The following is a 9,018-nucleotide window of genomic DNA, read 5'->3' as shown; positions in this document are numbered from 1 at the left end:
GGCTTCGCCGAAGAGACCGCGGAAGAGAAACGCCTTTGCCGCCCCCGTCAAGCGAGCGGCCGGAGGCAGGAATGGCCGCGGAGCCTCCGGGCTAAAGTCCGGGCGTCTTGCGCGACCCTCCGCGGCCGGCTGCCCCCTCCAGCCCCCCGCCCGGAGTTGCAGCGCGCGCTCGTTTAGGTTCGGGGGCGCAAAGGCGAATGCGCCGGGGGCGCGCGCGACCTCCCACCTAGCACGGCCCCCAGGTAAAGGCCACCTGGCCGGAGCCCTTCGCGGAGCGGCGGGGAACTTCACTTCCCGAAAGCCCTTGCGGCGCACCTGGCCTTTCGAGGCATGCCGGGAATCCTCATTGAAACGGGCGGACGAAAGTTGACGCGCCCCCGCGGACGCCCCTTCCCGACCGGCCGGCCGCGCCTCCTCCGGGCAAGCGGCGCTGGAGCCCGGGAGGAGCCGAGCGGCGCGCGGTAAGGATGTCCGGAGGAGCGGCGCGGGGGCTTGCTAAGATGCGCGCGGGGGCGGGCGCGGGTCGGGCGCCTGTTCGCCCCGGGGGAGGCCGGCGAGGGCGGGCGCCGGCCTCCTGCGCGTCCTCTGGGGCCAGCAGGGGGACCGGGGCGGGGCGGGGGTCTTCGGCGCGAGGGAGAAGGAGAAGAAGCCGCTCGGCTTTCTTAGGGGGCTCGCAGTTGCCTGAGGAGGTGGAGGGCCTCTCCCGGCCCGGGCGGAGCGTGGAGAGACCCCCCCTCGCGCAAAGCTGCTGCCTGAGGAAAGCCCCAAACTTTCTGCACGTGCAGGCGAGGGGGGAACTGGCTCAGCCTTCCCCGGAGTCCGCAGCCTCCCCTGGACCACAGCTCCCAGAATGCCCGTCCCTTATGGGCAAAGTCTGGACATTTGAGGTGCATCCGGAGAAGACCGGCTGGGGTGGGTGAGGAGCCAGCCTTCCTGTGAGCGGAGGTGAGCGGAAGGCCTGCGCTGGCATCGTGCCATGGCCAGGAGAGCGAGGGAGCAATTCCTGCCAAGCCCTGCAGATCTGCCACCCGTCGGGTTGAGGGCTAGTTAGCGTTTCTGTTCTCTCTTTTCCCGGAATGACAAAATCTCCCTCCCGGGACAGGCACAGGACAGGGGATCCCGTTTTCTGCACTTCAGATTAGCCTGAATATGACTCACTGTAATGCAGATCCCTCTGCCATCTCCTTCGGAAGCAATTTGGGTTCTTTCGCTGTTTATTTACTCATTTATTAATTACCCCACCTTTCTCCTTATGCAACACTCAAGGCAGCAAGAAGAAATTATGAATGATAACACTTAAGGATAAGAACAACCCAATCAATATTGAGGCAACATTAAAATCAGCAAATCACAGTGAACAACTTGGTGAATCAGAAGAGCTTTAGCCTAAATAGTGGGGGTGCAGTCCAAATGCACCTCCTTGGGAGAGCTTTCCCTATCTTGGGGGCCCCATGGGAGAAGACCTCTCCAGGATGCTGAATAGGGAAGCTTCTGGCAACTCCAGAAAAGCTGCTTCTGATGTCTGTAAATCTAAATAATTGGGCTGGTTCCTAGTTCATAGGAGAGCTGGTCCCTCAGATGTTCTTCCCAAACTCTCTTTTCTCTCTGTCCCCCCCCCCCATGTTTATGAATACCTAAAAAGTAATGCTTCTCTCAGGACTTCATTCATATGTCTGATACTGTAGTAGGTTGAGATCCACAAAAGATAATACGTTTAAAATAAAACTGGTTACTCCTTCGCTTGCCCAGAGCCTCTTAGAATCCTAGAGTTGGCGCAGGCCATTCAGGCACCCACCCCACTCCATGCAGGACCCCAGGTTAAAGCATCCCACCTAGAGGAGTGTCCTGTTTCTGCTTGAATGGTTGTGCTGTTAGGAAGCATTTTCTGACATTCTTCTGGCATCTCTTTTCCTTGAGATCACCTCAGTCCATTATTCTGTATCTGGAACTTGAGGGCAGGTCCTGGCTGAGTCCTCTGTAATTTTTCGACAGGTTTATGAACCGGGTTCTCATGTTCCCACCACTCGGTCTTCTTCTCTCAAGCCTAAAAACGTAGCCAGCTCTTCCATTCTCTCTTTGCAGGGCTCAGTCCCTTAGTCGTCATCATTGCTCTTCTCTCCTGTGCACAAACTTGTCTGAATCCCTAGCTGTGGCTTTACTATAGTTCAGATGATCTTAAAAGTAGTCGCCCAGCTGACTAGCCCCGGGTGTAGGGAGGGGAAGCCCAGGCCAAAACCAGCCAGTTGATTACGTTGTGTTACAGAGGTGGAATGTTAAGAGATCATTATTATTAGACCAAGCATATTATTATTGTTACTGGTAATTGATTAGGTTTATGTGGTCACCCAACTGGAAAGACTTCAGGCAGCTAGTAAAGTTGTTCTGTGCACAAGGGATCTATAGGTCCCTAACAGTATTCAGCCACTCGCGTTATGGACAAGATCCACCTAGGTCGGTGTTTCTCAACCTCACCAACCTTAAGATGTGTGGACTTTAACTCCCAGAATTCCCCAGCTAGCATTTATACTCACCAAAGTTGAGAAACACGGACCTGGGTGGATCCAAGAGATATCTGTCCCCAGAGCATGTTATCTCTCCCCTCTGGATCGTTCCAGACTTCACGCTTCATCCTCTCTGGCCAATAGTTCACCCAGTTCTCATAGCACCATGATATTACTATTACTACATCCAGGTCTGTATTTGGCTGTCTGGTGTTCTGGATCAGATCTTGTTAAAACTGCACAGTCCAGACAGGGGCAACTCAAAAGGGGCAAAAAAGTCGATGGCCACAACCACATGACTGAAGCCTTTTTCACATCGCAGGGCTGTGGACATCTTTACTTTTTTCAGCCCTTCCCCACTGGACATTGAACAAAACTGATTTTGTTCCATTTTAATTTTAATTTAAATTAAATTAAATTTGTTAATTCCAATGAATATAGTTATTTCCCTTCTATTTAATAATTTCCCCTTTTATCAAATTAAAAACTACATTTCTTTGGCAACTTTGGACAGGCTTTGCGGGCCCAAAGAAACAGAAATTAGGGAAAGGAGGCCTTAGAAGTAGAGAATAATTATGGAAGAGCTCTTTCTTATTTTAAGAAATAGTACGTCAGATTTAAGTGACATTGGTTATGTTTTGTTTTTTAAAGGTAGGGAGCCACCCATTACCAATCAGAGGTGCTCCTTTTCTAGACTAATTAATTTTCCAGTTCAGAAGCAATTTGACATTACTGTTCTCTGAGAATGTGCTAATAATGTTTTTAAAAGGAAATTTACAAACAATACTTTATGCCATGTCAGCCTTCCCATGTCCACTGGCCTTTCATTCTAGCATCTTGCTGCAGCGAGTGATGTCTCCTTGTGACTTCTCTTGCATTCCAAAGGGTCATTCGAGTGGCTAGGCCTCAGGTTTCTTAAAGAAAATATGGCTATTTCAGCGCATGCATAATTTTCCATACTGCCCCCACCCCATTTACTGTCCTGCCCTTTTGTTTTGTATGGGAACTGTTGGAAGTTTTCAGATAGAGGCTGGTTAGTCATCTATTGGGGATGGCGTAGCGAATCCTGCAGTGTGCAGGGAGTTGGGCTTGATGACCTCTGAGGTCCCTTCCCACTCTATCATTCTATGAGAACCTCCCGGCTGGATTCAGCTGAAGATTCTTCAGCTCAATCATCTGGTCTCCAGCAGTGGCTAACCAGATGTTCCTAGGAAGCTCCTGAGCTTGAAACACACAAAAGGGCCCTCTCCTGTGGCTTGCTTGCTGTTTCTGATCCTAAATGGGTTCCATTTAGCCTCTGTTCTTTGATCCTGTCTTCCATGCATTTGTCTAACAGCCACTTGAGCAATTCAGGGGGTTTCCTGAGCTTGTTGCAATAAACTCTTTGTAGTTGCTGATATCTAGAGAACTTCAGAAGAATACAGCTGAAGGCAGAGCCAGTGATAAATCTTGGGCTGGTTTGTGGTAGATTGGCAAGAGTTTCTCCCTGTTTTAACAATATTAACAATTCATTGCCAGCCCATTTAGACCTGTGTTCCTCAACCTCAGCAACTTTAAGCTGTGTGGACTTCAACTCCCAGAATTCCCCAGCCAGCCATTCTGGGAGTTGAAGTCCACATAGCTTAAAGTTGCTGAGGTTGAGGAACACTGCATTGGACCATTGAAATTAACAAAAAAAGTTGGACTGGGGTGATTTTACTCAACAATTGATTTATTTTTATGAAGAATACATTTATTCTTTATATAAAAAACATTATTTGGCTGATTTAGAGCTGAAAGGCATTCTATTCCTTATTTCTGTGAATGTCTACCACCAAGTCTCCTTTATTTTAAAGTGGTTCTTGGATTTTGGTGGGGGTGGGGGTGTTGAACCTGGATCTTTTTCACAGAAAGCCCATCCTACACAGATCCCAGAAGCCAGGTGTTTTCCTGCTGTTGCTGCAGAATCAGACACGGGCTGATGACCACTGGCCACTTTAGACGCCATATAGAGGCCCTGAATGGTCATTTCACCTGATTGTGCCAAATGTGCTGGGAGATTTTGCAGTTCTGTATTTAAACGCTGCCTGCTTTGTAACTGAGATAAGTAAGTATATATTATATATAGCCTACCTTGGATCACTAAGAACAGAGGAAGAGAATTTAAAGAAAGCGCCCACTGCAACTCGAGTTGGCTTTGATAGGACAGAAAGCTAAGAAGCAGGAATTTCCGGCTTCTGACTGCAGTTTGTAATTTGCTCAAGAAGTTTCTCTTCCTTCGTAAAGCTCTTGTGGCATCGTGTTAAAGTAGAGGCGATGCTGGGGTAATCTGGAGAGAACTAAATCCACAGTGGCAGGTTCAGATATTGATCTACTTAGTGATGCAATTTAAAGGCTTCCCAACTGCTAACAACTCTGGTGGCTTGCAATTTAAAAAGTTGGAGCAGTGCAGCAAAAGAAGAAAACTCACGAGCAGCCCAAAAACAAATATGTAAACAAAAGAAACACCCATCCAGGTTCAACCCTGACCCAAGACAGACTGGCTGGGGGCTGCAGGGGCTGGCCTGGGTGGCGCTTGGGGCACAGCCAGGGCTCCCCCCATGGGGCAGCCTCTCCTTATGGAATCGCCCTGTGGGGAAAGTGTTAGAGACAGCAGGTGGCTTGGAAGTACCAAAGCAGGATGGCAAATTTGAGACAGGGCAGTCGTTTCTCCACAGTATGTTTGGACGCAGGGCATTGTCCAGCTTGCCTGGGAGAACAGCCAGGTTTTCAAGGACTTTTGGAACCTCATCAGGGTGGGGGCCATCTGGATCTCTGAGGGGAGGCTATTTCAGAGCACAGGCACCGCAACAGAGAAAGCACGGCTCCTGAGTCCCACGAGACGGCGCTGTTCAATCAGAGGGACCTGTAGCGCACCCACTCCACTGGATCTCACTGGACAGGCTGAAAGAATTGGGGGGGGGGTCCCCCAGGCAACCAGGCCCTGTGGCAAGAAGGGGTTTATAACTGGTAACCAGCATTTCCCTGCAAAGCATCCAAGCAGGAATTGGTTAGAGGATTTCATAGATTCTCTTGGATGAAACGGAGGACGAGGCTTCTTTGCCCTCCTAGTTCTTCAGTGCACGAATACCTGCCCTGCTGCTTTATGCCTGACAGCAATTTTGTCTTGCCTCTCCTTGGACCTCCCACCCTTTCCATTCTCCCCACCCCCTCAGTGGGGCTTTATTTGCGCAACTCATAAGCCACACAAATTTATGCAACGCTGCATATGTTCATCTTTAAGGCACAGCAAGAGTTTGGTTTGGCTGCCAAAGACGAACACATCTGCCCCTCTGGAAAATGCTGGAGAAGTCAGTCTGTGGGAGAGCGGGCTACTTTCCTTTGGGGTGCCCTTTGTTCAGCCCCACCCCTCTTGCACAGCCTCTTCGTAATCCGAGGTGTTTCTTTTCCAGCTGCGATCCTCTGGACAGCGGCAACAGAAACAAAAAGCCTTTGGGGCCGTCTTGATGGTTTCCAAAGTAGTGCTTCTGTTCTCCGTTCTTTTCTCTGGATCCGAAGTAACCTTTTGCTTAGTTGTGTAACTTGAAAAGCTGGCTGGAGCTGAGTGGTTTTTCAGAGCTCTTCCTGTGGCGTTTCCTGCGTTCTGACATTGTAGCATGATCTATTCATGGAAAAATTGCAAACTTCCTTTATCTGGCTGGCCCTCGGAGTGTGCCATGGCTCGGAAAGGCCGGGGGGGAACAAACGCTTGGCCAAAGAGGGCTGGGATGTCCTGCTTTCTTTCTTTGCTCTTTTCCTGCTTGGCTTGGGTTCTCAGGCCCGGCTTTCTCGAGTGAAACACTCAGCGCGCTCTTGTTTCCTTCCAGCGAGGGAAAGATGGTTGCCAGCACTGCTGTTTTGTCCTTAAGGATGGCCGGTGGAAAGCCGCTTTAAACCTCCGAGTCAGAGCAGAATTGCCGGAGAGTGAAACTGGCACCTTCTCTGTGCCCTTAAGAAATGGCCCGATGGGAACATTTCTGATTCCCTCGTTAGGATCAGCCAGTCACACATGAAAGCATAAAAAGCAATTGTGGCCATTTTGTCCAGGGTGAGAAAAGCATATTTCCAAAATTCATGGAAGCAATCCCTTTATGAGAACAACTACTGCTTTACAAAATAGTTGCAAGCTTTTGGATTTTACACTGGCCAAGGGAACTGTGCATCTTGACAGGATGGAAAATGTTTTTGATTTTGGAAGCTAGAATGTCATAGAATCATAGAATCCTGGGGTTGGAAGGGAACTTGGAGGTCATGTAGTCCAACCCCTGCCCAGGGCAGGAATCTTCAGACCATTCAGGTGAATGACTGTCTGAATCACTGGAGGTTTGCTTGAAACCTCCAGTGATGGAGCCCCCACAACTCCAGGAGGCAGTCTGTCCCATGGCTTAATGGCTCCCACAGTCAGAACATTCCTCCGTATTTCGAGTATGGACCTCTCTTCGCTATGTGTCCACCCATGGAGAGTAAATTCACCCCCCTTCCCTGTGACAGCCCTTCAAGAGGCAACTTGCACATCAGAAGCCTTCCCCCCGTCTTTCCTCCCAAGAATATAAAGTGGTCCCTGGTCAGGGCACCGCAGGGAGATCACCCGTGCTTTTTCCCTCCCCTTTTTTTCCCAGCTTCTCCCTGCCCTGCCTGATGGAGAGAGGTTGGAAATTTGAGAACATGCAGCTATTTTAGAAAATGGATTGATCTAAAATGTGGTTAAGGAGAGAAATCTGGGGTCATCTCCCTGATTCAGCCAGAGACCAGGAAGGCATCATATCAACACTGTGCAAAGTTTATTATCCAAATAGCTCCCTTGCTGGGACAAAGCCGAAGTCTTTTTCTCCCTCTTTAAGTTATTTTTTTCAGATCCCACGTATTGTCATCTTATATGTCTTTCATTCAGGGTGTGTAATTAAAATACATAACGTTTCAGGATATTTTCTTGAGACCCTGCCCCCTTTCCTTTCCTTCCGGAACTTGCGTCCCTCCCTTGCTCCTTCTGCTTACCTGCCCCCCCCCCGGCCCAGACAAATGGCTGAGTTCACACAACGGAGTAGCCGTGGTCTTAGCATGCTGTACGAACTAGGCCATTTCATTAAGCCACAGCACAAAACAGCCAAGTCCTTAGCAGCTGCAGGAGGCTATAAGAATGGGGGTGCCCCTTGCTTTCAGGGGCAAGCTGTTGCTTGGTGCCTTTGCCCATGGCAAGCAGGGAGATGGGCATTCAGCAGATGTTCTCTGCTCCCTCAGGTTTGGCAGGCAAAATCCATCCGGGAAAGGCAGCCTCACAGATACCTGGGCCCTGAACCACATCAGACTTCATTGATAATGACCAGCACCTTAAATGGCACGCAGAAACCTATTGGAGGACAATGCAGCTCTTACCATAGAGAGGCATGCAGGGCTGGCAGGAGGAAGACAGCCTGCGCACACACGCTGGCTGCTGCCTTTTGTCCCAGCTGAAGTTTCCGGGTGTTTCTCAAGGGTAGCCCCATGTAAAGAGAGCTACAGTAATCTAGTTGCAAGATGACAAAGGCAGGGATGCTCCCTTCTTCGGTCTCAGATGGGTGGCACTGCCTCGTTCTTGGCAAACAGTTGGGAGCCTTGGCACAACTCCATTTTGTGCACTGGTTGCACCTGTTCCTGGACCCAGAGGCCTTGCTCACGGTCACTCATGCCTTAGCCACCTCCCAATGGGATTACTGCAACGTGCTCTATATGGAGCTGCCCTTGAAGACCGTCTGGAAGCTCCATCTGGTCCAGAATGGGGGGTGCAGGTAGTGACGGGTACAGCTCATTACGCCCATGTAAGGCCACTATTCTCCAAGCTGGCACCCCATAAGCTTCTGGGTGTGTTTCAAGGGGCTGCCTATCACCGTCAGAGCCTGGCATGGCGACAACTGGGTTACTTGCAGGACCGCCGCCTCCCAAGAACATCTGCCTGCCCCACACACTTCCATAGGGAGGGCATGCTCTGGGTTTCCTCTAAACATTGCCATCTTATGGGACCTAGAAAGCATGCCTTTTCCATGGCTGCCCCTGTTCTCTGGGATCTTCCCTCCCCCCCCAATACTGTATAGGATGGGCCCCAACTCTGTTTGGCTGTAGAAAAACTGGCTTTTCTCCCAGGTGTTTGGATCCAGTGTAGTGGACCCCCCTTTTCGGTTGTCTAGTTATCCTGTTTAGTCGCTAATTTATATTTTATATATCAGGTTGTTCTTCTTTAATGTTGAATGGTTATTTTTTTGTTACTGTTCACATTGTTGGAGTTGAGCAGTCCTATACATCCATTAAATAAATAAAATAGAGGAGCTCCTTCAGGACTTCCCAGCGTAGGGGAGGTCACAACTGGCACACCAGACACAGCTGGGCAAAAGCATTCATGGCCATGGCTTCCACCTCCTCTTCTAGCAGGAGCTGTGACTCTAGGAGGACCCACAAGCTGTGAGCCTGTTCTTCTCGGGGGAGCAACAATCCCTTTGAGAGCCAAAGCTGGGGCTGGTACTGCCCT

At 49.9% G+C, this 9,018-nt stretch overlaps 1 protein-coding gene across 1 annotated transcript in view; it reads left to right on the top strand.

Moving 5' to 3' along the window:
- Positions 1–321: 321 nt before the first annotated feature.
- The window catches only part of AMOT (angiomotin), a 59,977-nt gene continuing 51,280 nt past the window's right edge, over positions 322–9,018 (top strand). Inside the window, exon 1 of the mRNA XM_088129296.1 lies at positions 322–461. The gene's annotated coding sequence lies outside the window, so the exon portion shown is untranslated. The remainder of the gene's footprint in view (positions 462–9,018) is intronic.

Source organism: Python bivittatus, unplaced genomic scaffold (assembly GCF_059951505.1).
Source record: "Python bivittatus isolate LINGU-HERP-01145 unplaced genomic scaffold, Pbiv_v1 ctg000790_np1212, whole genome shotgun sequence".
In the NCBI taxonomy this organism is placed as follows: domain Eukaryota; kingdom Metazoa; phylum Chordata; class Lepidosauria; order Squamata; family Pythonidae; genus Python; species Python bivittatus.
Note: the sequence above shows the minus strand (reverse complement) of the source record. Positions and strands in the feature narration are given on the sequence as shown.